General features: G+C 44.7%; 1 protein-coding gene across 10 annotated transcripts in view; it reads left to right on the top strand.

Annotated features, from left to right (window-relative positions):
- KCNMB2 (potassium calcium-activated channel subfamily M regulatory beta subunit 2) overlaps window positions 1-26,942 on the top strand; it is a 155,075-nt gene that overhangs the window by 32,379 nt on the left and 95,754 nt on the right. For 2 of the 10 annotated variants that reach the window (XM_069792691.1, XM_069792687.1), the window contains exon 1: window positions 15,112-17,073. The exons of the other annotated variants lie outside the window; for them this stretch is intronic. The gene's annotated coding sequence lies outside the window, so the exon portion shown is untranslated. Of the gene's footprint in view, window positions 1-15,111; window positions 17,074-26,942 lie in introns of those variants that run through there. 10 annotated transcript variants of the gene reach the window in all.

Genomic DNA, 26,942 nt, shown 5'->3' with positions numbered 1-26,942 from the left:
GCTGCAGGCCAAATGCCATGAACATGAGGCGAGTGTTTCAGAAACAAAATAGCCTACCATGTGCAAAGAGAGAAGAGATCAGGAAACATTAGGCGTAATTACTTCTCAGCTATTTAGTACTTTGATGAGGTGATGGGGAAAAGTCTTCTGTAATAGCTGAGTTCGGGCAGCTTATGTCTGCTATGGTGTTATCTTTGCTGGCTTCCCCTCGTTCTCAGGCATCTACCGGATGGACAGAAACCTTTTACAATTTGACCATTTGACTTGAAGCAAGCTCTCAGAGTAAAAGGGAATCTGCCGAAATGGCAAAAGTGAGTGAACTGTTTTCAGTGCATCTATTTTAGCAGCAACAAAAAAAGGCTGCTCAGTCATGTCCAGCAATCAAGGTCAGCATGACCTTGGGTTTGAGTAGCAGCACTCTAGCCACTCCAATGGAGTTGGGTGATTCTGGAGAGTCGGGGATCTCAGAGCACTCCATGGACACTGCCTGGGTTTACACATACCTTCATCAATAGAAAAAATATTTGCTTTACAAATGAGCAAACCAAAACACAAGGAAATAAAGTCTTGCCCAAGAAGTCAACAGCACATTCAGCAACCACAGAAACTATGACTGCCAGTCCCTCTTTTTAGCTGCATTCTCCTTGGGAATAAGCTGGGGAAAAGTATTAGAATCTACATTCACACGTATTGCTCAGTGACAAAAGATGGCAGTGAATCCTTCACCTCCAGAGTAATTCCAAATGGTATTCACAAGATCCATAATCATTTCCTTAATGAGCAATTTTTGAAGAGCGGTTCCTTTTTCTAGAGAAGTTCATCACTGGAAGAAAATCTTACGTAGTTGCAGGAGGGCAAGTCTCTTCCTTCCATAGCCCTGGGGGTGCAGGATCTGCCTCAAGGTGTCTGCATTTGGCATGGTGGTAGCAGACCCAACAGCACACCTCTAACTCCAACAGATACGGGCATTCATATAGAGACCACAAGAAAATGTGAGCCAAAACTCAGTCAAACTGAAAAATGGGCTGTGTATTTTTTTTTTCTTTTAGATACTCATTTTCTGTCCTCTATGTCTTTTTAATTCTTCTATCTGCTATTTTTTGTCAAAGACAAGATTTGTGCTTTTTATTTGACATAGTCTTTTCAATTCCTCTGAAAAAAAGAGAAGCTCTAAAGATATCAGTGCCAGTTACAAAGGACTACACCGAAGATATCTCTGCTGGAGAAGCTCTACTAGGTATCACACAGCACCAAAAGGAAGGAAGGTTTGGTCCAAGCTCTTTATCTCTGGGAAACTGTCTCCTCTGCAATGATTACAGATTTAGGCTCATTTTCCCATCTTTAACCCTAACACTAAGAAACTTCCCAAAAGCAAATGTTCATTCTTTTCTCCTGAAGTACCAGGTACTTCTCAAATGCATATAGAATTTGGGCACTCACTTACACACTTGTATTTTCATTTCAGACAATACCACCTGGATACGGTGCAGCACGCTCTTCATGGCCTGAACTTTTTGAAAGAAAATGTACAGACACTTAGAGGAACAGAGAGTCCCCTTTGCTTCCTGACTTGATTATCATAGTAAATTTATGTGCTTTGCAAGTACCTTCACGCCCAGAAGGCAGGATGAGTTGAGGAGATGCTTGCTCAGATAAGAACAACTCCTTGAATGGCATCCTTGCTGCTTCAGTCACTCCTAAGAAAATGTGTCAAGAGGTACTTTCGTTGGTAACGTGACATCTCAGCAGTGCTGTTCCTCGGCTAGCTTTTCTTACACGAGCTAAGGAGACATCTACTTTATGCCAGCAGAAGGAGAACATTTCACTGTGCTCTGTAAGAGTTGTATCATTCTGCTCTAATCCCACTGCCTGCCGAGAAGCATCACTGTGGCACAGAGCTATGGCATTTTCCAGCAGATGCGAGCAAGCCTGGTCAAAATGCCAAGCCAACCTCAAGACAGGTAGCGCCTCAGCACAGCCCTGACCTATCCCTTGCATCCCTGCGTCTTGGCGGTGCAATTAGTAGGAGGCCAGAACTAGGCTAAACCCAGCCGCGCAGGTTTCAGTGCAATTAGACTGGGGGTAAAATGAGCTACTAACTCTCCGCGGGAGACTGCGACCGCAAATCCTGGGAGCGCTGGCCCGTGAGCAATACTGCAGCAGAGCGGCAGCCCTGCCTGCAGCAGCGCGCGCTTCGCTTGCGGATGCCACAGCCCTCTGAAGGGACGCTGCTTGGTTCAGCGCCGCTCCCCAGGCGAAGGTGGCAGAAGCAGCAGCAGCTGGAGGTCACTTAGCAAGAGAAACCCAGGAGGGAAAAGGGGAAAAGAGCTGCCGACGCTGAGCTGATGCCTGCCTGCTCCTCCTCCTGCTGCTGTTTCCTGGGAGATGAGGATCAGACCAGTTCTATTTTCAGGATTTAGATAAAAGTTTCAGTCACAGGTCATGAATCTTTCAGTTGCAAGAAAGCCTGACTCTTTTTTCTGCGGGGCAGGAACAAGACAGCAGCCGCTCTGCTGTGCCTGCCAAGCTCAGTGTTGCCTGGCTGGAGTGCCCAGCTCGGAGCAAGCTGCTTCTTTCATCCAGAGGCCATAAAGATGCTGACACCCACGAACGTGCACACCAGGGATATTCACGCACGGACTCACAGAGCTGGCCTTCAGTAGATATTTTCTATGCTCCTGACTGGTGCAAAGTCTCTTCTCCGAGCCCTCTTCGACCACTGCCTTGCAGGGGGTAGGATTTCACAGAATCACTGCGAAACGAAAGATCTCCCGACCGGAGCAATAAAACAGAGGGCTGGGAGGGGGTTCTGCGTCACTGAGCCCAATCCTCTGCAATCGCAGGGCACCATTTCATAAGATCCCTTTCATCCGCCAGTGAGGCTGTATCTTAAAACTAGTTTGGTTTTACCTCCAGCTCTCTGTCAAGAGGACTAATTTAGTGCCTCATTCTTCTGATGACTGGAAACCTTCTCAGAATTTCCAGCCTAAGTTTATCCATGACCCATTTATACCTATTTGTTCTTGTGCCAGCACTGTTCTTGAGTTGAAATAGCTCTTCTCACTCTCCAGTGTTAACTCTCCTCCCCCCTGCATTTATAGACAGCAATCACATCTCTCAAAGCCAAATAGTCTGCATTTGCTGCATTTCTCTGCAGCTGTTCCCATTTCAACAGACCTTTTCTGAGCTTGTGTGCCAGGACTGACTACCTAGTGCTCCAGGTAGCATCTCATCAGGCCCTGGATCAGTGGTGTTCACACTGGATGTCTGGTGCATCACAGGTCCACAAATTCCTTCTCCAGGGTCCCTCCGGGCACCCCAGAACAGCTAACTTCACTTAATTCTCCTCTATTGTTTCTAGAAGATAAGCCCCATTTCACAGAAATAATGCATGGCATGGTTCTCTCAGTGCCCAGCCTTGCCCTTTGTACGGTTACATCCTCTTCACACTTCCATCTCTCCTGCTGCAGCCTGCAAGACTATCCCCCTTTTTTAATACAGTTTGCTGGACCTCCACTATTGTGCTAATCCACCCTAATTTCATCTCAGCCACAAATGTTAAAGCATCTCCTTTTGTGCCAGGAACATTAGAATTATAAATGCAATCAACCTCCCCCACTAACCCTAAAGGGACTCCAGGGGCAGCCACTGTACCCCAAACTTTCCGAAACACATTATATACTCTCCCTAGCTCTCCAGACATTTCCTGCACAATTTCACTAATCCCCATTTTCTCCACTTTGACTAATCTTTTCACTATGTCAAATACCTTGTAGAAGTCCAGAGAGATTAGATCAACTGCACTGCTTTTGTCAAGAAAATCAATTATCTTATCAAATAAAATCATCAAATTCATCTGACACAATATACCTTTGGTAAAGCTGTATTGCATTCTTCCCTTCAAAAAGAAGTCCTTTTTCTTCATAAAGCTTTGTATAACATTGAGGTCAGACAAACCAGCCTTTAGTCACATTGATGATATTTTTCTCTTAAAATATACTAAGCAAGTACTGTACAAAGGGATGACAGGAACAGTGCCCTTTCTGGAGACAGATTCCCCACATTTTGGCTCCAGCAAAGCCACAGCAGAATAGCACCTAACCTCTGTTACCCGCTTTTCTATTTCTTTTATGTTTGGAGTTTTTCACATTCTTTACTGCAAAAGCAGTTTCAAATTAGGCTTTTACAGTGTCAAAGTACAGAATCAAGGGTTTAGGAATCAAACAGACCAAGTTCTAGAAAAGCAATGTAAGACCTGTATTTCCACATGACCAGTAGAAACAAAATACTATATTCTTTTCCCATGGCAATTAGGGACTCCGTTTCCTAAAAGAGGCCAGAGAATTGCAAAGTGCATAGAAGCACATGATTAGAAATTAAAATAAAACTGAGAATATTACATGTGTGTCATGGTTTAACCCCAGCCAGCAACTAAGCACCACGCAGCTACTCACTGACTTTGTCCCCACCCAGTGGGATGGGGGAGAGAATCAGAAAAAAAATAAAACTCATGGGTTGAGACAAGAACAGTTTAATAGAACAGAAAGGAAGAAACTAATAATGATAATAGTAACAATAATAAAATGACAATAATAATAATAAAAGAATTGGAATATACAAAACAAGTGATGCACACTGCAATTGCTCACGACTTGCCAACCGATGCCCAGTTTTAGTCCCCAAGAGGCGATCCCCCCCCCCACCCCCACTCCCCCCAGTTTATATACTGGGCATGACATCACACGGTATGGAATACCCCTTTGGCCAGTTTGGGTCACCTGCCCTGGCTGTGTCCCCTCCCAGCTTCTTGTGCCCCTCCAGCTTTCTTGCTGGCTGGGCAGGAGAAAGTGAAAAATCCTTGACTTTAGACTAAACATTACTTGGCAACAACTGAAAACATCAGTGTGTTATCAACATTCTTCTCATACAAAATCCAAAACACAGCACTATACCAGCTACTAGAAAGAAAATTAACTCTATCCCAACCAAAACCAGGACAATGTGTTTTGCTTGGGTTTGATCCAGAGGCTTCTGGGTGGTGCAGCTAACAGGCTATTAGGCGGTGAACATCCTTCTGGTGGGGATCTAATTCTTAAGCATCTCTATATCCTTTGGTCACTCATGGAAAAGGACCTGGATTTGGGGACCTGATAGGCTCCTGTGTGTTAATTTTATGTTAGCAAGTTATTCATATTAACATCTTTTCTCTCCCTTGTCCCTCCTCCCTTCATCCTACCCACTAAGGAATTCCTTTTTCTATGCTCAGCCAGGTCAGCTTTTTGACTTTTTCCCCTCAAACCTTTGGTGCCCCTCCTTATTTTGGTGATGTTACTGTCCCTTAGGATGGCCAGATGTGATTGTATCCTGCCAGATAATACAATAAACAGTGCTAGCTTTTCATAGATCTAGTCTGTGAGTAAGCCCTGAAGAGGTCATTAGCCCATGAGAGGTGCGGTTTATGTGAGGGAGGAAGATGGGGACAGGGGAGGGTGGAAGGCCATGGGCTGGAGGGGTTTCCTTGTGCCTTGTGCAGGTCACATCACATCTTTATGCTTCTTTTTTGCTTTCTCGTGGCTGACTGTCCATTGCAATGATACACTCTTGACCCTGCTCCTCTACTACCCCTTCGTTCAGCACAGCTCTTGGCCAGGGCTCTGCATCTCATCCTCCCTCCTCATTTTTAGTAGCCATGCCGAGATGTAGGAGCACTAAGACTGTTTCAATAGCTACTGAGACAGACCTCCAAGACATACTGTACAAAAACTGCAATGTGGCATTTTACTAACTGTTTATACTACATATAAACAATAAAGTTGATGGGTTAATGAAAATTAAGAAAAACGAGGGCATTTCACTCAAGCTGTTCTAGGACCATCTCAAAGAGCCTTGCATGGACAATTAATCTCCTACTCCTAATATAAAAAATAAAATAAATGGTCAGTGATTGGAATTAAAAGAGAAAGTAATGAAACTGAAACATGATTATTATCAAAGACAGACTCTAATAGGATACCAGAGTCCAGCTGAAAGTTCAGACAAATTTGAACTTAGTGGCAAAGAAAACCCCACTTAATTTTCTGTTTCACAAAACAGTTTTATGAACCTAGTAAGGAAATTTTAACAAATCTGATTATGCAGGGAAAAAAGCTCTTGTCATAATTAGTCCAATTCAGACATCAGATGCCAGCGAAGGGGGAAAATTCCTTCTCATTCATATTCCTGTCAACCCACTGAAATCAGAAGGGCTTCAGGAAAGTTTAAGGCTTCCTTTGTAAAACTATATTGCTTGACAGTAACTGGGTTCATACTTACATTTATGTGGTTCTTCCATCATACTCAAACATTATTGAGTGTTATTATTAAATGGACAAAAGGTCTCTGGAGCAAAATCCCACTTCAGGATTTAAGATTTTAAGAGTAAAATGCGTTTGTACATCTCAAGTCAGGAACTATGGCAGACAGTAGTAATTGTACAGTAGAGAATATATCGTATATGTCATACCAAATACATAAACGCAGAACCTTGATCCTCTATTTCATTAAAAATGGCTATATTAAAAATTAATGGCATGAAATTTCTTCACAGTATCTCAAATATTTCAAGGAATGTTGTAGTAGCTAAAATACCGAGAGGCTACTGAAATAAAACACATGAATAACTTTGGGCAGACAGTGTCTTTTTGTTCAGTTGTTGTACAGCTCTTGACAAAATGGAGCGGTCCGTGAAAGGGAACCCTGAAAGGACAAAGCCATCCAAAATAATTAACGCACGTGATTGATTTCTTTGCAAAAGAGAGGAAAGAAAAAGCAGACTTCAGCTTTTAGACTCAGACCTGTATTCCTCATCACGGTGTGTGGGAGAGATCACTTGCTACCAGTCTAGTAACACTGGATTCCTAATCAGCTCCGGATCAACAATCCTTCATGTTATCCCGTGTTCAGTAAGGCCGAATTTTGCCCATTTCCACCAGCACAGGTAGGAGTAACTCTATCGACTGCTGGGGAGTTGCTCTGTATTTACACAGGTGGAGCTGAGAGCTAAACTGGGTCTCCATTCCTTTACCCCTTGGAAAGGCATAATTTGGATAACCTCCCTCCTGAAATCCTACCTTGACAAATACGCTGAAGCATCTCGTTACTGACCTCATATATGAACGCAGCCCCTGCCTTGGCTTCCCCCTGAGTTTTCTTATAGAGAAAAGAGGAGCGGCGATGCCAGCGCGGGCACTGCCGGCTGCCCACCCCTGCGCCGGCACGCACCCACGCCGCTGCCCATGAGGGCCCAACTCTGCCTCTTACCGACAGGTGAACGACTCTTTTTTGGAACTGCTTTTCACACAGATATTTTAAACCCTGCAGGCTGTATGCGCGGCAGCCACCCGTCGCTGAGGCAGAGCGTCGAGGCTCTCGCACCCCGCAGTCTGGGGGAGGTTTCAGCGCGCTCTTCGCCGGGAAAGGCGATGCCAGGCTCAGGGAGGAAACCTGGGAAAGCAAAGCCCCATCACAGGGTGCTTCGGTCTCCAGGGCCATCCCCTCAGTGCTCCTCCGCAGCAGCTACGCCGTACAATGCCCCATGCACCTCTGCAGGGAGAGAGCAAACCGTGCGTCAGTACGAGTTCTTCGCAGCTTCAGAGACCTCCCTGCTCACGTGGGCTTCCTGACCCTTCTGGACCGGCCAGCAATTAAACCCAATCAGAGCAGGGGTTTTGCATTGGACCAAGAGGGACGGAGATACTTTGCTTGTTTGGTGGACTCCCTCCTTTCAGCATTAGTGCGACGGCTGAGGGCCCATTATTCTATTGCGGTTATTTACCTCCGCTCTGCAGACTGCACGATACGTCTGGAGAGCCCGGCAGGCGCTCCAAGGAGTCTCCTTGCCTTTGCTGAGGGATTACGCTAGAGCTTGCTGCTGGAGGCTGAGCAGGGGTTAATGAGCCAGCTGAATGCACCGGCGAGGAGGGCGAAGCAGGAGCCCCGGTGGGCAGCAGAGGCGAAGAAGGGAGAGAGTTGGTTTAGTCCTCTGTGCAAAAATAATAGCATCTCGGGGCGAGGGGGGTGAATAGACATGCTGCGTGAGATAAACGGGACCCTAGGGATATTTGTTCCTGCACTACCATATCCATCATGCTTCCCCCAAAGGGTACTGCATTTCCAGGGACTGGGTTTTTTTACTAGTTTACTGCACCAAGAGGTATTTGAAATATAAGCATGAAAACTAAGTAAAGAAACTACATCCTTCTTGCAGTGGCTGTGGGTGGGAGGAGAAAGGATTAGAGGAGCGAGCCAAAGATTAGAGATGTGGTGTGCGTGCGTGTGTATGTGAGGCACGTCAGGGTGCTTTTATCTTTAAGCACAGGCAGCTGAGGCCAAAACGCATCCCCAGAGCCTGATCCTGCAACATCCAGCTGGTCACACTGGAGCTGAGGCATTAGTTGCATAAGTATCTACTTTCTGGGACTGTTTTTTCAGGTTTGTTTTATCCACTCACCATTAAAACGCAGCTGGTTTCTGTGGTCTAAAGTCCAGCTGGGAGCCCCTGCAATAGAAGGGTAGGATTTGTGTACTGTTGGACAAATCCTCGCGCAGTGCTTTTTGCTAAGGCATCCCCGGTAGGGATGAACTCCACAGCTTGCAGTACATTTTCTGTGCCTCTCTTGGAGTCCACAATTTAGAGTCAAGGTTATTTCTAAGAGTCCCAAAATAGAGCAAGTACAGACACAAAAATTTAGAGAATCTACTTAAAACTTCTCAGAGCAGAGAAAAGGTCAGATTACAGGTGTGTTTGTGGACAAATTGTTCCTTTTTTTTTTTTTTTTAAATTACCTAAAGTGGAGAAATAATGAAACATTATTTGAATAGGCATAATGGGTATAAAATCATTTCAAACACATGTAAACAAATAGCATTAGGTAATTAAAAATAGAGATAACTTGCTGGCTAAATTCCTCTGGAGTCCTCTTCACTGCAGCCTTTGATGGTACATTAATATTTTTGTATATGCAGAATTCAAAAAGGTATCAGAGAGGATGGAAAAAAGAGATTTCTTTTATCAATGAAAAAATATGTGTTTATGCCAAAGGAGTATCCCTGTAGCCCATGTTAAAGGCAAAGCCTTATCATTCTGCCTTTTTCCTCTTGCAGAGCATCTGCTTAGTTTCCAAATACCGTTCTGGGTTTTTTTTTTCCCAAGCCATTTATCCATAAGCACGTCCTGTGTCTTCAGCTGCTGTGATGATGGGGAAGAGGTGGCAGCTTTGTACTGGGGCTGTAAGTTTTTCAGGGGGGGGAAATAACTTTGTACAAAACCTATATATCTTTGGAGATGTATGTTTAAGACCAAACGTTACCCTCAGTGATATAAATCCCAAACCACCCCACTTCAGTAAATACAGTCAAATCCTTCTGGTCACTCCAGATTTACACAGGACAACTGAGAAAATATTTTGAACCTTGGTGAATTTTTGATATTCACAGCCATAAATCCTCTGCCAGCAGCTTTGGCGGTAGCCACACAGCCTGCAGCAGCATGCCCTGGTGCGGGTTAAGCCCTTTTGATCACCTGCTACAGACTATAGGTCAATAAAATTAAAAAGCAGCATCTTCTGAGAGGTTTCTCCAAACAGGCTGGGCTTCGAACTCATCCCAGGCAACGTCCCTCCTGCTCCCCGGCTGCTGCGAAGCTGCCCCCAAAATCCTTCTTCACCCTCCGAGCGGGGCTGCACCACCCACAGCATCCCACAAAAGCGTCCGTGGTGATCACGGACGCAAGAGCCAGAGGACATCAAGACACGGATGGGGGAAAATGGAAGAAAGATTCTTTCCTGCCACCCCATTCCCAGGCCCGGCACAACCCCGAATCATCCTGGACGGTGCAAACCCCCCGGCTCCGTGCACAGTCCCGCTAACGCACTGCACACCTCCGCAGCTATAAGGCAGCTGCTAACGCTCGTGCCAGAGCAAATATCGCGAGATGTGTTGTTCGTCCTCAGTTTAAGAAAACTGAGAGGCCTGTGGAGTCAGAGAAGTTGTGACAGCTCTGCTGAGACCTTGATGGCTCTGACGTCTTGGACACATACGAAAAACAGCCTGTCCTTCTGGGTACCCTTTAGTCCAGAGAAGAAAAGTAAAATGGCTGTGAGGACACTGCGAGGGAGGTTGTGCCTTCAGGAGCAGACATATGTGACCAGCAACATACAGCGTAAAACACGCTGCACAATACGGAGGCTGCTTAGGCAGTTTTAGGCTCTTGCTATTCTGAATTTAAAGTTTATCGGCAAGACAGCCACAATATAAGCTTAGCAAGACTGAATTTCAGTCATCTTGTTTCGGTTCACAGGCAAAGCTCACAAAGCACTTTGTAAAAGCAGAGGATTATTCTTAGCTTACAAATGGGAAAACTGAGGCACGGTGCTACAAAATGGCCTCTCCACAGTCCAGATCCTGGCTCCCGGGCTATTTACCTGTCTGCTTCTGTTATTGCTTCCTTGAAAACTCCCCCCACCGAGGCACAGCAAAGTCCCCCTCCCTCCTCCTTTGCATGCTCCAGCCACAACTTGATCTTTCACACCTGGAGTGCAGAGCTTAGCACACAGCACCAAATCATCAAAGAAACCCAAACAGGCATTTCGCTGATGCAAAAGACCTTTCAAAAAGAGGGAGAACAGAAATAGAAGCATGAGCTTCATCAGAGAAGAGACTATTCCACCAAAGCAAAGCAGCAGCTGAGTAAAGAATAAAAGGAAGAACAGATTAAAGGAGATACTTGAGTCCTGAAGAAAGGAGAGCTCTGCATAGCAAATGATTTGCAGGGGGGTGGAAAAAAGGCAAGGAAAGAATCATCTAGCAATATCTTGCTAAAGTTGCCAGAGAAGTAATATTAACATAGGAATAGGAAAGTGTGGATAGAAAAAGCCATCAAGAGTTGGTGGAGAAACAGCTAAGCACTGTATGTAAAATCGGAGAGCATTGAAGTGGCCAATTTAGGTTTTCTGTGAAAGGGGACTAGCACAATGCATTATCCATCACAAAGCAAGGAAATCACAGCAGTGTTGATTGGAGCAGCTCTTCAGGAAATTATTGAACAAGCAAGAAACAACCTCTGATCACGGCATTCCAGGAGAGGAGTAAATTTGGAGAACTGCACACAGAGCTTAGACCAACATGGGCTGCAAATATTTGAACAGTAATCCATTGCTTAACAAATGGGAAAGCAGCAGGCAGCAATTGCTGCTCAGCAGAACTGTTCAGAGCAGGAAACCATCTCTGCCCAATAGTTGCACACAAAATCAGGCTTTGAAAGCAGTGGTACCGAGACCCAAACTGAGGAGAGTAAAATCACTGAAGCGTGAAATCCTGTTGGAATTACTCAACAGTCATGCTGGAGACCGGCCCCAGCAACTGGGTGTGCATCCTCAGATACATATTTTACTAGCCTTTAAGCAGTAAACATTCGCTGGGCCCAGAAAGCAGCATTGTGTAAGCAGCCTGTTTTGTTGGATTCTGTTTTGTTGCTGTTCAAACTTACAGTCAATCTTCAGTGATTTACTGAGGAGGATTGGGCACACCAGAAATCATTTAATTTCATCATCTCTGCCAAAAGAATTCAATAGTTTACACTACCCATCATTGTGAAAGATGCTCTTTGAGTCTGGATTTCCCCTCCAGGTAATCATAAAAGGATGCCTGACCTGTATCTGAGCAGAAAACATACTGAAGTCAGTGGAGTGGCCCCTGTTTGCACCAGCAGAAGCAGTCTAAAGAGGGAAAAAGGTTTATTCTGGTGTCTTTGCTGATAACTGCCTTGGGTATGTCCCATCTCTGCTGCTCCTCAATATCGCTGGGGACTAGACACTGTTGCAGTATGTGGAAGCTTTGATGTTTCTGAAAATTAGCTGTGCTTTATGATATATTTGCTCTAGGTAACATCCCAACTGGCAAGCATTAATTAACTGGCACATCTAGAAGTGCAGGAAAACAGTAAGCTCTTGGAGATGGAAAGGAAAGTAAAAGAAGGGTTAACCAGTCTTTATTTTTGCCAGCAAGTATACGTACTCTGTTCCCCATCCGCCCCCATAAAGTATGAAATGTAGCAGATGTTTTGAGAACAGCTAGCCTGATCTATCAGCCTCTATATAAATGAAGGTTGAGCTAGTGAAGAAGAAGGCAGAATAATGTTTACAAGAGAAGAGCAAGAAGATTTCCGACACCTGGGCAACTTAATGATAGCAGATGGCAAAAGCTGAAGGCAAAGAGAAGGAGCAACGCGCACCAGCAGCTGTTGAACAAATGGGGAGTAGGAAGGCCTCTACTGAAACTGTGCAGAAAGAATTTAATACCGGCAGTTCTGTAAGAATGATAGTGTGAATATGCAAAGAGGAGCCTGTGTTTTAACTCCTCAGACAACTATCGTCAAAAGTACCCAACGGATTGTCAGCCAAGGAGATTTTCACAGCAAGAAGCCATCTATTTGCATCAAATACTGTCAGCCTGCAAAGCAGCAACTTCTGGGTCATTTAACAACACTCCAGATGTAGTTATTTTCTCCTAGGCAAGTGGCTCAAAAAGAGCTATGCAAGAAAAAGACAGAGTTGGCGTATAAAGGGGGACAATCAAGCAGCATGTGGAAGTGATTATCTAGTTGGTGTAATATAACTCAGTTAAATGAACAGATTTCCAGGACACATGGGTGTCCTATGATTCTCAGCACGAGAGAGACTGCAAGACTATGGCCAAACACAGGGCTGCATTTTGGCATCAGTAAACAAGTGATTTCTGACTTTATGCTAAAGATAATAGTTTATGACTAGTCAGCCAGGACAGCCTGGCTGAGTGTTTCCCTGTGGCGGCATGTCAGCTATTGCACTCTGAAGTTGCAGAAGACACAGGTGCTGCCTGTTTTACCGCAGGAAGAAGAAGGGAAATGAGCCAGAGCTGTAAATGTAGGGGCTGACGTCAACTGGCTTCCTTGATAATTCTTGCATTTAAAAGACAGAAGTGGGATTAATGCGTGTAGCCAAGATCACCATTAGGAATTTATCTTCCCCCATGTTGGACTCACCCTTTCTAGGGAATAGCTGCCATCTGCAAAACTCAGTTCCAAGTTCAGGCTCCACAAAGCCCAAGAGTATCTAGATGTGTATGACAGAATTTGGCCACTTTTGAAGGATCCTCCTCCTTGTTAAGACTAATTTTCCCTTACACTGTAATTATACGTAGTTAATACAACCCATTACCTGCTGTGCATGTCACATCTGTAGCTCTGCCAGGCTAACACTCCATTGACCACTGACACTCTACAGAGGGACCCAACATGGAAGAACCATCGACGGATCATTCCTGCAATTCTTTTAATACGCAATTCACACCAAGTATCTATGGATTAGTGAGACTCCCTGCTGCTGTTTGAAAAAGTCTCAGCAAGTGGGTAGAAGGAATGCTGTCTGATAGGTATATGACTTCAAAACAAATTCATACTGTTCCTAGAGAATTTGTCACCACAGGGGAAGAAAAGGTTATTGTATGTGTAACCTGCAGCTTTAATTATATTGTGTACTTCCCTGTGCAATTAGAAATGTGTATTTGTAACAGATAGTTACACTTTCTAGTTATGTAGCTATCAAATTCTCCTTATAATTAGGATGACTCATAATGAAATTATGCATTAGTTGCTCCATTCATTATATAGTTTGACTTACAGTCAGCATGCAAACTATAAATCTTCTGAATTCTTCCTCTCCTTCATCCTCCTTGGCCATTTCCTAAGCAAACACTGGTCAGAAACAGAAACGTTTTAAAGTGTTGCAACTCCTTTGCAAGCAATGGGTTTTCTCAAAGAGGGTCTGCTGCTGCAGAGCTGAGCAGCAATCTCAGCTCCTGTGGAAGTCAGTAGGATTTTGCCAATGGAGAGCAAAGTGAAAGCACATTTAAGCCCTCTCTTTCTCAGGGCAATCCTACTCTGCAACATTCATACAGTCCAGGAAGACAGAAAATTGCCATATCTGATCAGATCAGTGCTCCATCACTCTCTATATCTTGTTTCCAGCACGGAGCAGATTGGTGTATCAGAAAGATGCAACAGCAGTAAAGCCACAGCAAGGGTAGGGAACGTGCATGAGTCCCATCACTGATGGCAGCTGCTGTTGCTGCTCAGCAATTAGAAAAAGCCTGAGGAAAGGGGGAGTATCTCAGAATATCTCTCTAAGACTGAACCATTTTGAACTAATCAGCCTCTAGACCTTTCTGATCTTCCTCCATTGGCCTACACCTTACACTTTGAACAGTTTACCCCCCTTTCAATTACCACCCAATGTAAATACACCTCCTTGTCCGTTCGATCACACAGCTCTCACAGATGGTTATCACCTGTTGACCACCAACTCTGAGTGACTTTAACCTACTGCAAAGGATTGAAGCCTTTGGGATCACTGTGGCAGGGAGGTCCATTGGTAATTTATTCACTGCATAAGGGAGGGGGGAGCTGGGATAGTCATCCGTTCTTTATGAGCCACCTTGTATTCAGCATACAGAATTGGTGAACTGTAGACATGGGTGGCAATGATCACCTGCTTTAACCTCTCATTGTGACGCTGTTGTGTCCAGTTTAGTATTGAAATCTCTCAAAAGATCGTCAACAAAGTCAGCACCCCTAGACCTGTGTACCTCCAGCAGGAATCTCTCTAATGTCTCTTGAACTGCTGTGTCATCCCACTTAAAAACCAACTGCACAGTGAACCCCTTCGCGAGACAGAAGTATCTTGCTCAGGACAAAGAGAACTTTTCTTCCCCCCCCCCCCCCCTTTTTTTTTCACCTGCCTTAAGGTGAATGTAGTTCTTATGCAAAATGCTAGATAAGTGGCAGTGAAAAAATTCTTTAAATTATTCACAAAGCAGGTGGTGTTCTGGCAGCTGTGCTAGCAGTCAGCATGTAATGGTCCTCCCCGAGATTCATGCCTACAAAATTCAAAGTCCCCTTTGCTCCCACCAATTTTGGGAGAAGCTTAAGGCGCTAATAATCCCCCACTGTAAACTGAGAAACAAAACCCTGAGACCTCCCCTCCAACACAGTGACTGTGTAAGGTGCAGGGGGATGAAAAGGGGAAGGAAGGGTGTCCAAGAACAACAGCAAGTGCAGGCATAGGGAAGCACAGAGTGCAAAGGCAGCCCAATTAGGAGCAATATTGATTCAGGGGCAAATATCATGCTTGTGGTAGCCCCAGGTGTCCCCATCAGCATCCATGGCTTGCTTTCACTCAATAGTTTTCATGAAGGCCAATTCAGAAGGAGGGAGACCTGTAGCCCGCGCTGAGCACACACACTGACGTGCGGTTAGGTACAGCCCTTGGCAGTGTGGGCACCTGATGTGTTGGTGGCAAGAAGCGATGTGGAAAAAAAAGAGGGTTTTAAGTTGGCCACTTTCCCCCTAGGAACAAGGCAGGATTTACCAGCTAGCTCAGCACGGACCAGCAGCCTCCTGTCCTGCAAGGGCAACTTTCAAATAGTCTGTAACAGTCACCAGTGCAAAGGACCAACACGAATCCAAACCAGAACTTCTCAGAGGAGAAGGCTTACACCTTAACCAGCCCTCAGCGCCCTCAGGTCCCAATCATTTAAAAACCTAATGCATATTTGCCATTAGTGCTCTCTTAACACCTTCATTCCCACGGTGTCAGGCAGCCACAGCTGGCTTTCCACCGTGATCTGCTTTCCTCCTTAATCTCTCTAAACGCCATTCATTTCTGAGACCTCTCCATGCGTGGCATCTTCACTTTAAGCCAAGGGCTGTGAACTTGGTTGTACCAAAAAGTCAGGCAGGTGCTGAACAAGCAGCAAAAATGCTAACTCCCCACTTGCTCTCTCCCAGCCTGCCTCGGCAAAAGGTTGCCTCTCCAGTCCTTCAGCCCGTGTGCCATTGCTGCTGGCAGTGACACATCTGTGCTGGTGGCTTCTACATTTGTCCACTAGGGACCACACTGAGATCAGCAACACTGAACCGACAGCAGATGTTAACAAGCTTTGATCCATCTTGACCTGGGTTGGTTATTAACTGACAACCAAGAAGAAAAAGGTTCCAAGGTGTCAGCAGAGCACTAATATGTCTGACCTAGGATCTGGAGATGCGCACGGTTTTACTGAAAACGGGAGCCTCCAATAGCATCCTCTCACCACCCCTCTTGCCCACATCACAGGCACTGCGAATGCTGTGCATCGCTCACGTTTCTTCTGCTCATTAGTACCCCAGGTGCTATCAACTTGCAAATTTAGATCGCGAGACCCTGCTAGCTGCAAACTGTATTTTGCCTTTTGGGAAGCGTAGTGTAGCGTACATCTGTGACTCTGTAAATAAAAACCACGGTACGGTCTATGCGTCCCCTTCATTTGCTTTGTGCCACCTCTGCCTTATAGAGTTTTATGAACTTTCAGCTTCCAATCGCTACTTCCACCAACTCCTGCGACAGCCTCGGCTTGCGGTGGGGGCGGATGCTGTCGCGTTCATCTTGCCGTTCACAACAGTCGTGAGAGCTACGGCACCTTCCATTCCCGGGAGTGATTTTCTCCTTAGTTTCAAAACAATGTGTGAAACCCTGCTCTGCAGAACAGTAGCCTCAGTAAGTTTAAGGATGACTGAAGCTATTTCCTCTCCCGGGGAGGTTTAAAAGCTACGGAGGGATGAATGGGGTTAGACCTATCGCTGCATTTCTAGCAGCCATCCTATTACAGCACTGAATAAAAGCAGGAATGGCATGTCTAGCCTAGGTTAATAAACCCTACCGAGTGCATGCCTTAAAAGCACTACAAAACAGCCTTAAGTCAGCTTGAGATAACTAATTTCAAGCATGGCTGTCTAGTGTGCCTGTCATTCCTATTGTCCTTCCAAACTATTTCAGACATTTTGAGCAGGGAGTACTAAGCTATGAGTTAGCGGGGGTTGTGACATTAATGGTCCAAAAAGGTTTAAGCACCAGGAGGGAACGATGACAGCGCTTAACAACCGGTGGCAGTTTGGAGGATTCCGCTGGATCTCTGTTTGTTAATAATTAGGCTTCGCCTCGGAGGAAGATGTGACAACTCTCGGAGGTAGGATTTGCATGGGAAACAAAGGGAGCTGTTGCTGGTCGGTGCCCGTTGTTTGCGCTTTGCTCCCCGGCTTTCCGAGCCAGCCCACCCAGGTGCAGTGGGCAGCAGCGGCGAGGGGGCGATGGGACCTGGGGGGTGGGGGGGGGGGGGGGGGGGAGCCAAGGGTGGAAATACTGTTGATAGTCCTGCGTTTTATGGCAGAAATGCCTCGAGGACAAACCGGTTCAAATCTCGCCGCCTGCTGAGGGTGCATTCCACGTTGCTCTTCCCACGGAGTAAAATACATAGAGGTCATGCAGAAAACACTTTACTCCTTTTTTTACCGAGCCTGCTGGGCTGTTTCTGAGATGGGAGGAGGGGGGAAGCTGCCCTAAAATAAAAGGGGAAGAGGAAAGCTAGGGAGCTTGTAAGATGAGGGGGAGATGCTATTAATGTGTAAAATGTGTCTGGAGTGCCACCGATGTCATTTGAAAAGGAGAAAACAGAGCCAGGGTGGGGGGCGGGAGGGATTTTCCGGCTGAGGAACTCCTTAGGTTATAACCTATTGCAAAAAAAGGCGTGATGTGTCCATCCATTTTGCATAATCAAAGCTTCCCCTGCACTGTTGGCATTGTTTTGCTGGATGAGAATTGTAGTTTCAGACACAAAAAAAAGGTTCGATTTCCTCCTGTGCCACTGCCAGACCCCTGCCACTCTCCCTCCCTCCCTCTGAGAAACAACGCTGTGGGGAAGGATGTAAATGACATTTAGTTGGATGCTGAAAGGGTTGGGAGCAAGGGCTGAGGGGGGAATGAACGCTCAGTAGTATAACAGGAAAGCTTCCCCTTGAAAAAGCTGGTTTCTTCCCAGCCAGAAGCCCAAGAGGTGATATGCAAAGTTAGAAGCCTCATGTACTTTTTTATGATGCGCCTGCTCAGCATTACTAGACAAGAAAATGTCCAAACATCAAAGAGTCAGGTCCGCGTGGCAAAAAAAAGGGCAGTGAGGTTTGCGTGGGGTCCTGCTCAGTGCTGGGCTGCAAGTTTGCATTTTTGTCATTGCATATGACCCTCACCGAGATAAGTAGCAGGAACTTAAGGAATGAAAATCTTCTGTCCGTGCATATGCAGAATCCTTATCATTTGGTGTGTTTGATCCGAGTGTGATGCTCCCTGCGTTGATGAATTGTTTCGACTTGTGCATTAAAGTTTCATTTCCAAACAACAGAGAGACTTCAGAGTGAGTGGTATTTAGTAACAATAAAATGTTCTGCTTACGGAAATGCTTCTCACAGGAGCTATTAAAAATGCACTTAAGAAGCTGAGAGTCATATCTTGCAGTAAGAGGTATGGTATCACTTGCCATGCTAAATTTTAAAATTAAGATTATGGTGCCATTTTTAATCTACTTTAATGTGGGTGTCATTAAGCATACTTTACAACACTGTTGTCAAAAGCTCACAACTTGGAGAATTCTGTTAGACTGATTGTTTTCATTAAATCTTAATTAGAGAATGAATTCCTTTATAGCAGGGACTTACCAAGTAATTTGAATTTACTCATCCTAACTAACGTTCCCTTCAAGGAGAATTTCAGTCTATTATACCGTGTTGTAAATAGGTCATGAAATAATTCATTTAATAACAAAACACTAATGACAATTTAACAACAAAAGTGCTAAATGCATTCAGCCAAAATAAATACAGATTGTGCCAAAGAGAAGCAATATTGGACCAGGAATGGTAAGAATTCCTTTTAAGAAACGTAACATAAATATTCTCCGTTTGATCCAACCAACAACTTTTCGGTCAACTGCACTACTTCACATTGCAAATTGGGATAAAAATCATTTTGACCTGTGTTATATACACTACTTAGTACATAAGGATAACAGTGAAAACTTTCTTCCAAAGAAATTGTTTCTAGCGGTTTGCAGTATGGATCAAAGAGATGTTATGCAGAGATATTAAATCTGTGTCAGAAATGAGCAATGCATGTGGAAATCAAGTACCTATTTTTTCCTTCTCCGTCTCACTTTTGTCCAGAGGCTTAGACAATTTTACTTCGTTTTACATCAGCGCCTTTCGGAAGGAAGGGGCTGAAGGGGTAAAAGCACAAGGACGTGGGAGGCTGCGTTCAACCTGCACCCAGCCACAGACTTCTCAGGGGACCTGGGCAAGTCCCCCAGCCTCTTTGCAAAATGGGCAGGGTAATAGCCCTGCCTTGCAAATAAGGGTGAGGATAGTGTACTAATGATGCAATGGAAATACAGGCGGCGGTGCTCAGGGAACGGGCCTGAACGTAAAGCTCCAGATAAGGCAAAATGCAAAGCAAAATTTTGTATCAGGAGCAGGTTCATGTTTCAGGCATTTTCAACTGTAAAATAAGACATATTGCAAATCCCATGATCCAAAACTAAATCTGCTTTCAGAACTATTCCAGACAAATTTGCCACTTACAAAAACTTCTGCCAGCAGCAAATATCCATTCATCTGAGATCCTGTCAGAAGTAACTCCAAATCTCTCAGCATTCCCTTTGCTCCATCAACACACAGCACATAATGAAGCAAACTGCATCAGATTGATTTACTGTGCCGAGAAACAATTTCCCTGGTTTCTTCAGAAGCTCAATGAATACTTTTTGCCATGAATCTCACTTGCCCTTCTGCTTATGAATTGTCTGTGGAGCTCATGCAATTTGCTAATTTATTTATTTATTTGATATTATTTGGGAATTTCTTCAGTGAGTAACTCTCAGCTTACAGATCTTTTGGGAATGGCAAATGTTTGCAAATTCATACTGTGTTGCTTAGTTCAGTCATGTGGTGTTCCTTGATTAGATGATTTGTATAGCTAACTCACAGAAAGTGAATTGCAAATTTCACAACCAAGAATACTGTTTCATATTGGATTTCCATCACTATCTGAGCAGTCAGGTTTAAAATTCATGTCTTGCAAGTGGTCGTATGAGCAACACATAAGCACTGAAGTGCTCCCACCAGGCAGATGTGAGAGCCGGGTTAAACAGCCTTCAGTTTCATATGAATATTCATGAAAAGTGTTTGAATTGTTGCAGCTCTGTTAAAACGAGTAGTCAGCATCATCCATCGTGCACTGCATGGGCCATTCTCTTACAGTGCTTGCCACGTCCCCCTATTCTCCCTAACTCTCCAGTATAAGCCCACAATGCCTGTGGAAACTGTGCGTGCAGCCAAAATAAAAGGAAAAAACACCATCATGGAAATTTCTAAATTTTCCACATTGTAGGCTCTCCTGTTGTGCCTGTCTCACACATTGTGTGACATGAAGACAGCCAACAGGGAGGACAGCAAGAGAGCATCAGCGGCAATGCAATGAGTGCAGGAGAGAAAGCATTGAAAGAGAGGAAAAATGAGGGTGACCTCTGGCAGAGAGGGCGACCAGCCACGCACAGAGCCTGTACGTAGGAGGTAGGGCTTGACACAGCGTGAACACATAAATACACCTGTACAATTTTTAACAATGAATCTAGTGAGTTTGGATCATTAACCTCAAGGTTTATGGTCGTACCAGACCCAGTCCACGGCAAGCCCTGGAGCCGTCGCTCCCGATCCTTCCCCGTGCAGGCGCTACCTGGGTGCTCGCCACGGGTGCAGTCAAGCAAGGGGGTGACGTGGTTTGACTTTTGCCATGCAGGGTTCTGATGACATGGCACGGAAGAGTTGTGAAAATAACAGACCAGAAGAAAACTATCTAACTAACATCTGGTGCATGGTTTAAAAGCAGCGAAAATCGGTTGAGAGAGGAATTTCTGTCAAGTGTTTTATCTCAGAGACAAAAAAAAAAAAAAAATCAGCTGTCAAAACACCGAGTTCTTTTGACTCAGAAACAAATGAGAAGGAAAAGGTTATCAAGCAGGAATATATTTGCCTTTTGAATTATTTTTGCACCGTACTTATGTCAAAAAGGAGGAAACCTTAGGTCTCCTACCAAGTGAGCTGTATTGTCCAAATACTTCCCGCTTTATTAGAGTAAGTCAGGCAAGTGCTGAATCAACAAGGTTGCTGCGACTGCACAGAGCCAGCCAGCAGTGTTATGCCCCCATTAGATGGACTTTTTTACCTTTTCAGTGATTTTAAAGTTCAATGATCCTAGATATCCTTATTTATTCTAAAAGTAGAAACGTGCCTAAACTATGTGTTTAGGCAAGCACTATGTGTGAGCCACACAGTGAGAGTCACTACGGGCAATACATGTGTGTTCGTATTCTGTCAGGGCACGTGTAGCGCCAGATTAATACTGCTTGGGGAGAGTAAGAGAACAAGAAGAATTAGAGGAACTAAAAGCAAAGCAAACACAGAGGATCTTTGCTAGGACAAAAATTGACTTAATGTAGTCTGGAATGAAATCACAACTTGGAACTCCCCCTGGATACCACTAAAACTCCTATTAGGTCTTCAAATACTTTTTCTTTGTTAATATAAAGCTGTCCCATTACCCACAATTAACGCCCATCTCTGCTTGTGCCAAGTGGGATAAATTTGTATGGACCACTTTTAAAGAAGATGTTAATTTTTAAAGGGAAAACACAAAAAAAGTCAAATCCCAGTGCTCTCTGCCCACATTGATGGTTGCCCCTCTGGTCCTTGCTTTGGTGCCTCTGATGCTTGGTTGAGAGCAGAGAGCTCCCACTGATAAGCCCTGCAGGGACACACAGCAACATCTTGGAGCTGCAGCATCTTCTTCTAAGATCCTTGAAAGGTTGGAGGCAGCAACACAGTCACAAATGCACCTGGGCATCCCCACTATTTATTATTTATCGTTTCCTTCTATAACTCTACAGAAGGAGTGACCTGGCAGCCTTAAGGTCCTCAACAGTCTTTCAAAACTACTCTAGAAAACGCACAAGCTCTTTAGGTAACCCTCTGCATCACATAACTGGACAAAACCTCATCAAAGCTTGCACCAGCCTATCTCGCCTGCTGAACTGTCGTGGTTTAACCCCAGCCAGCAACTAAACACCACACAGCCACTCACTCACTCCTCCCCAGCCATCCCCTTGGATGAGGAGGAAAATTGAAAACAAGCAAAACTCATGGGTTGAGATAAGAACAGTTTAATAATTTAAATAAAAAATAATTTTAAAAAATGATAATAATGAGTGAAAAGGAAGATAACAAAAAAAAGAGTGAAATATAACCCAAGACAGACAAGTGATGCACAATGCAATGCTGACCACCTGCTGACCAATGCTCAGCCAGTCCCCAGGCGACGATCAGACTCTCCCAGCCAACTCCCCCCAGTTTATATACTGGACATGACATCACACGGTATGGAATACCCCTTTGGCCAGTTTGGGTCACCTGCCCTGGCTGTGTCCCCTCCCAACTTCTTGTGCCCCTCCAGCCTTCTTGCTGGCTGGGCATCAGAAGCTGAAAAATCCTTGACTTAGTCTAAATACTACTTTGCAACAACTGAAAACATCAGTGTGTTATCAACATTCTTCTCATACAAAATCCAAAATACAGCACTATACCAGCTACTAGAAAGAAAATTAACTCTATCCTAGCTGAAACCAGGACATGAACCCCTTGGCACTGCTCTGCACCACAACTCCCCATCACAGGGACTGGTAGATCCAAAAGCAGCGGGGAAGGTGTCCTTCAGAAGAAAGGAAAAAAAAGTCACACTAGCTGTAGATGTTAAGTGTCTCCAAAACACTGAAAGGGGGTTATAGCTAGATACCCAGACAGTGGACGTGAGCAGTCAGGACCTGTGCCCCAGCCATCCCCAGGTACCCAGCAATTTTGTCTGAATTCTGTGTTCCTCCCGCTCTGCGTGCCACTGCATTGTCCTAAACGAACCACCGTCAGAAGGGTTTTGAAGACCAGAGGAGACAAAAGAGCATTTGTCCTATTTCCCCACTTCCCTTTCAGTGGATCAGAGAGGGACTGAAGTTTCTGCTTAAGCCCAAGGTGGTTCATCTGTCCAAGGTCACCGTCCTGGCAGGAGCCCTCTGGACGGCACTGTCCTTGCGTGCCTGCTGAGGCACGGTACCAAAGAGGGGACAAGATAACATTGCCTGCCTTAAAGAATCATTGCAGAAAACATTCAGTATACTTGGCTGTATTTTACTAGCGGGCAAGCTATTTTCCACCTCAGCAGAGTGGTACTCCTTACTGACAACCATTAGTTATTTGCAAATTTAGATAGGCCTTATAAACGTCAGGCTCCTGAGTGAATAAATAATGTTTCAGAGCAATAACTTGAAATAAGTCAAACTAGGAATGGTGAGAAGACCAGGAGTATGGTCCCTTTGGGACACACTCCCTACCACTTCTAATTAATATCTGGTACTTAAAGCATCACAGCCCATGGTTAAATCAAAGTCAGAGGAAACAAAGGAATATAAAATCCTTCTGGAGACTTGTGTCCCTCTCCATCCACAGGAGCAGGTGTGCTCCTCAGCACTACTGCCAAACAGGCTGATGTTCCGACCTTGGTTAAAAGCGTATGTTTTTTGGGGGGCAGCCCAGGGGACCCAGCAGCCAGGCTGCCCTGGCAGCTTGTAGCTGCCCCAGGGCTGGCATTGCCCAGTCCCGCTGCCTTCCCCTTCCCACCCAGCCACCCTCTCCTGCACCTTCCCAGCCTCACCTGGCCCTCTGGGGAGCCAGTTCAGCTCACAAAACCTTCAGGAAAACTGTGCTTTGGTTTTAGCTGGCTGAGGAAGCCCAGTTGGGAGCCAACAAGCACCAGAGCTGGTGCAAGAAAAGCAGGAGAAGGGCATAGCCAGGAGTGAAGTATGGGGAGCAAGGAGCAGTCGCAGTCCTGGCACAGCACATTTTCTAGGCAAACCACCCTAAATTCCTCTGTCCTAATGACCCAGTGGGACTTCTGCAGAAACAGGCTTCAGATAATCACACCTTGACCACAAAAAGATGTTGCAGAGCCCAAAAGTTATAAAAGAACTGAAGGGCAAAAAAAGGACAACAGCTTGTCTGCCCTCCTTGGTCTTCGATTGTCGGGGCCCATCTAGCTATTGATGAGCAGTTTTTACGCTTATATGTTGAATTCCAGAGCTGCTGTTGTGGTGATAGGGAAAGAATTGATTCAGGTGTGAAAAACAGTCTTTGCAGACTTGGTGTGAGGAGGACTGTTGTGATTTGGCAAAGTTTACTGATCTAGGCAATAAGAGTTTCAGAAGGAAAGCAACTAGGACATCTTTCAATTCCTTCAACAAAGCATATATACTTCAAGGCCTAGGGAGCAATAATCCAAGCAGGGAACAAAGAAAGTTCATTTGTAACCATAGCATTTTATTAACTGGAGGATCTGCAAATGAAAAGTCCCATAGCATAAACTTCTGACAAATTCCCCCTCTTCGTTTACTCCCATACGATATGTTGATCTTGCTGCCAGTATGCTCTTTGAAAGCTCTGCTGCTCTCCTAATTATTAATTGTATGAAACAAGTGTTCCCCCATCTTGCAAAAGGCATCACAGGACATACTGTCTGGTTGTGAAATATCCCAAGAAGTCCGCAGCAAAATCTTTTTGGTAGAGTTTAATTAAGATGATCCCATAATTTGTGTGCAGCTGATTTAGAAGGATTTTGTCACAGGTAAACAGGCTTTGAAAAAGAAATTGCTTTTATCTCTTCTTGTTTTCTGTTTTAGTCATATTTCAAGTGGATTAGTATAATCTTTCCTTGGCCAAACTCTACAGCCAGTCTATTCCATCATTGTTCTAATTTTACAAAAAGAAAATGATTGAAAGCGGTTAATTAAAAATCTCTTCAGAGATGCATATGTGGATGTGCTTATTCACTAAGAACTCACAAAATAACTCTGCATTTTAAAACAATTTATCTGGTGCATTAAGCGTGAACAGGATGTCTTTGTTAGGTGCGCCTGCCTTTAGAGGGTTCCCTACATGAATATGCTTGTAGTATAGAGATATCTGCAGTAACTCAGCTCAGTCAGAGAGGATCCCCTTTTAAACTAGGTTTGAGTTTCTAGGCGGGTTTCTTTTTTCTTTTTTCCCTGTGTGATGAAGAAGTTGATTGATTTCAAGTGAGGCGTCTTTCCCTACTGGGACCTGGACTGTCAAAAGCCATCACAGAATTTGCAAAATTCTGTCATAACACCAGAAGCCCTAACTCTACACCAGAATCATCAGAGTTCAGGGAAAATTCCCAGTAAATGACAACAGAAGTTTTCTTAGCAATGATATTCTGCCAGACTGAGACGTTATTTCCCTCACACACAGGCACCCACATGGGGGACAGCACTAACACAACTGGTAAACTCTATTGACATGAGTGAATTTATCATCAGCAAGAAGACACAAGTGTCTTCACACTAAAACCTTGGACTAGACTATTCATAAACTCTTAAGATCGATCAAAAAGGCAAATACCCATCATGTAAAGTGTCTTTGATTTCTTATGAGCCAAATAAACATTCTAAATTTCCTTGAATTCAGGGTGAGGGATAAGAAAATCAGGACTCCCGATCTCAATGCTGTGCCCTTCCTTAATAAAACTCCAGCACATCTGTGCCATAAATGCAAATAAGTGCTGGCATCCAGAGCAACGTGTAGAGGTTCTCCTGGCAAAGCAGGAGGACTTTTCCTCCGCAGAGGTGTTCCTGCTCCGGGGTGAGTGTTCACCTATGGAGTCAACGCAGCAGCCCTGCTAGACTGCAAGCACACTTCTCAGGCAATTTAAATATACCTAGGGAGGTTCCTAGAAGATTTCACATAGTCCACCTCTTCTTTGAGCAGAAAATCTTGGACAAAATAATTTCTCAGGCCCCTCTGTTTCTAAGTTCACTTACACCCTCTTCAGCCTCCATTAAAACATGCTGTTTGTCTACTCTTTCCACTCTTTGTCTACTCTTTCTACTCTCCAGCCTCTTGTCTCTATTTAAAAGCCTCACGTATCACAGCCTGCTGGTCACTAGCCAGGTATCCAGATGGTACTTATGTACCACATTGATAGGTGCCTTAGAAATAGCAGGGAGAGAAGGGAGAAAAAAAAAAGCACTGGAAGGCTTCAGATGCTCTTTTTGATAAATGGCAATTGTAGATCTAATTAGCCAGTTCCCTCCTTTGGAGAAGCTGGAGAAGCAACAACAGTCGGAGTCCCACAGAGCAAACACGTGAGGACATGTCTCTCACCGTCAGGTTTTAGCTTTCCACTCAGAACAGTGTCAGGCGGATGGTCCATCTATCCATCCCTCTTCTTGGAAAGACACCAGGTTTTCATCTGTGTCTGAAGATTTCTCTAAGTGCCCGTCACCGTACTGCCTCAGCACCACTACTGTGTCAGCTACTTTTGCACAGGCAACTAGTTTCTAGAATAAAGAACAAACACTGCTCACCTTAATTGTGCGAGTATCCCTCCAGCAATAATCAGGCTAATTGCTTCAGTAAGGCCAGCAGGATTTGGCTCTAAATCAACCACCAAAATGACTTAAGCATAAGCGTGCAAGTTCCTTAACAACTCCAAGGCCCGCCCGTTAAACATTATTTACATCTCAGAAATGCCGTTTCTTTTCTCTCTTCCATTTGACAAGGAGAAAGGTAGAAGGGATGAGGTGTCAGGAGCACCTGTGTGAGTTGGGGGCTGAGCCCACCCCGAATGCAATGGCAGGGAAGACAGGTCTCCTTCCCTTCTGCTGAAACGCCTCGAGAAGTTCTGCCTGTAGCATCTCCAAGTTGCATCGTGTCTGGGGATCACCCCAGCCTGCACGTCTCCTCCTGGGGACGGCACAAAACCACAGAGGAAACTGCCAAGAAGGGAACCATTGCCTGAGCCCACTGTGGCTGCATGTTTGATTTATACCTTAAAGCATGAGATAACATATCCTTTAAAAAATTTGGTAGTGTTCAATAACACTGATACATGCTC

This window comes from Haliaeetus albicilla, chromosome 9 (assembly GCF_947461875.1).
Source record: "Haliaeetus albicilla chromosome 9, bHalAlb1.1, whole genome shotgun sequence".
Lineage (NCBI taxonomy): Eukaryota > Metazoa > Chordata > Aves > Accipitriformes > Accipitridae > Haliaeetus > Haliaeetus albicilla.
Note: the sequence above shows the minus strand (reverse complement) of the source record. Positions and strands in the feature narration are given on the sequence as shown.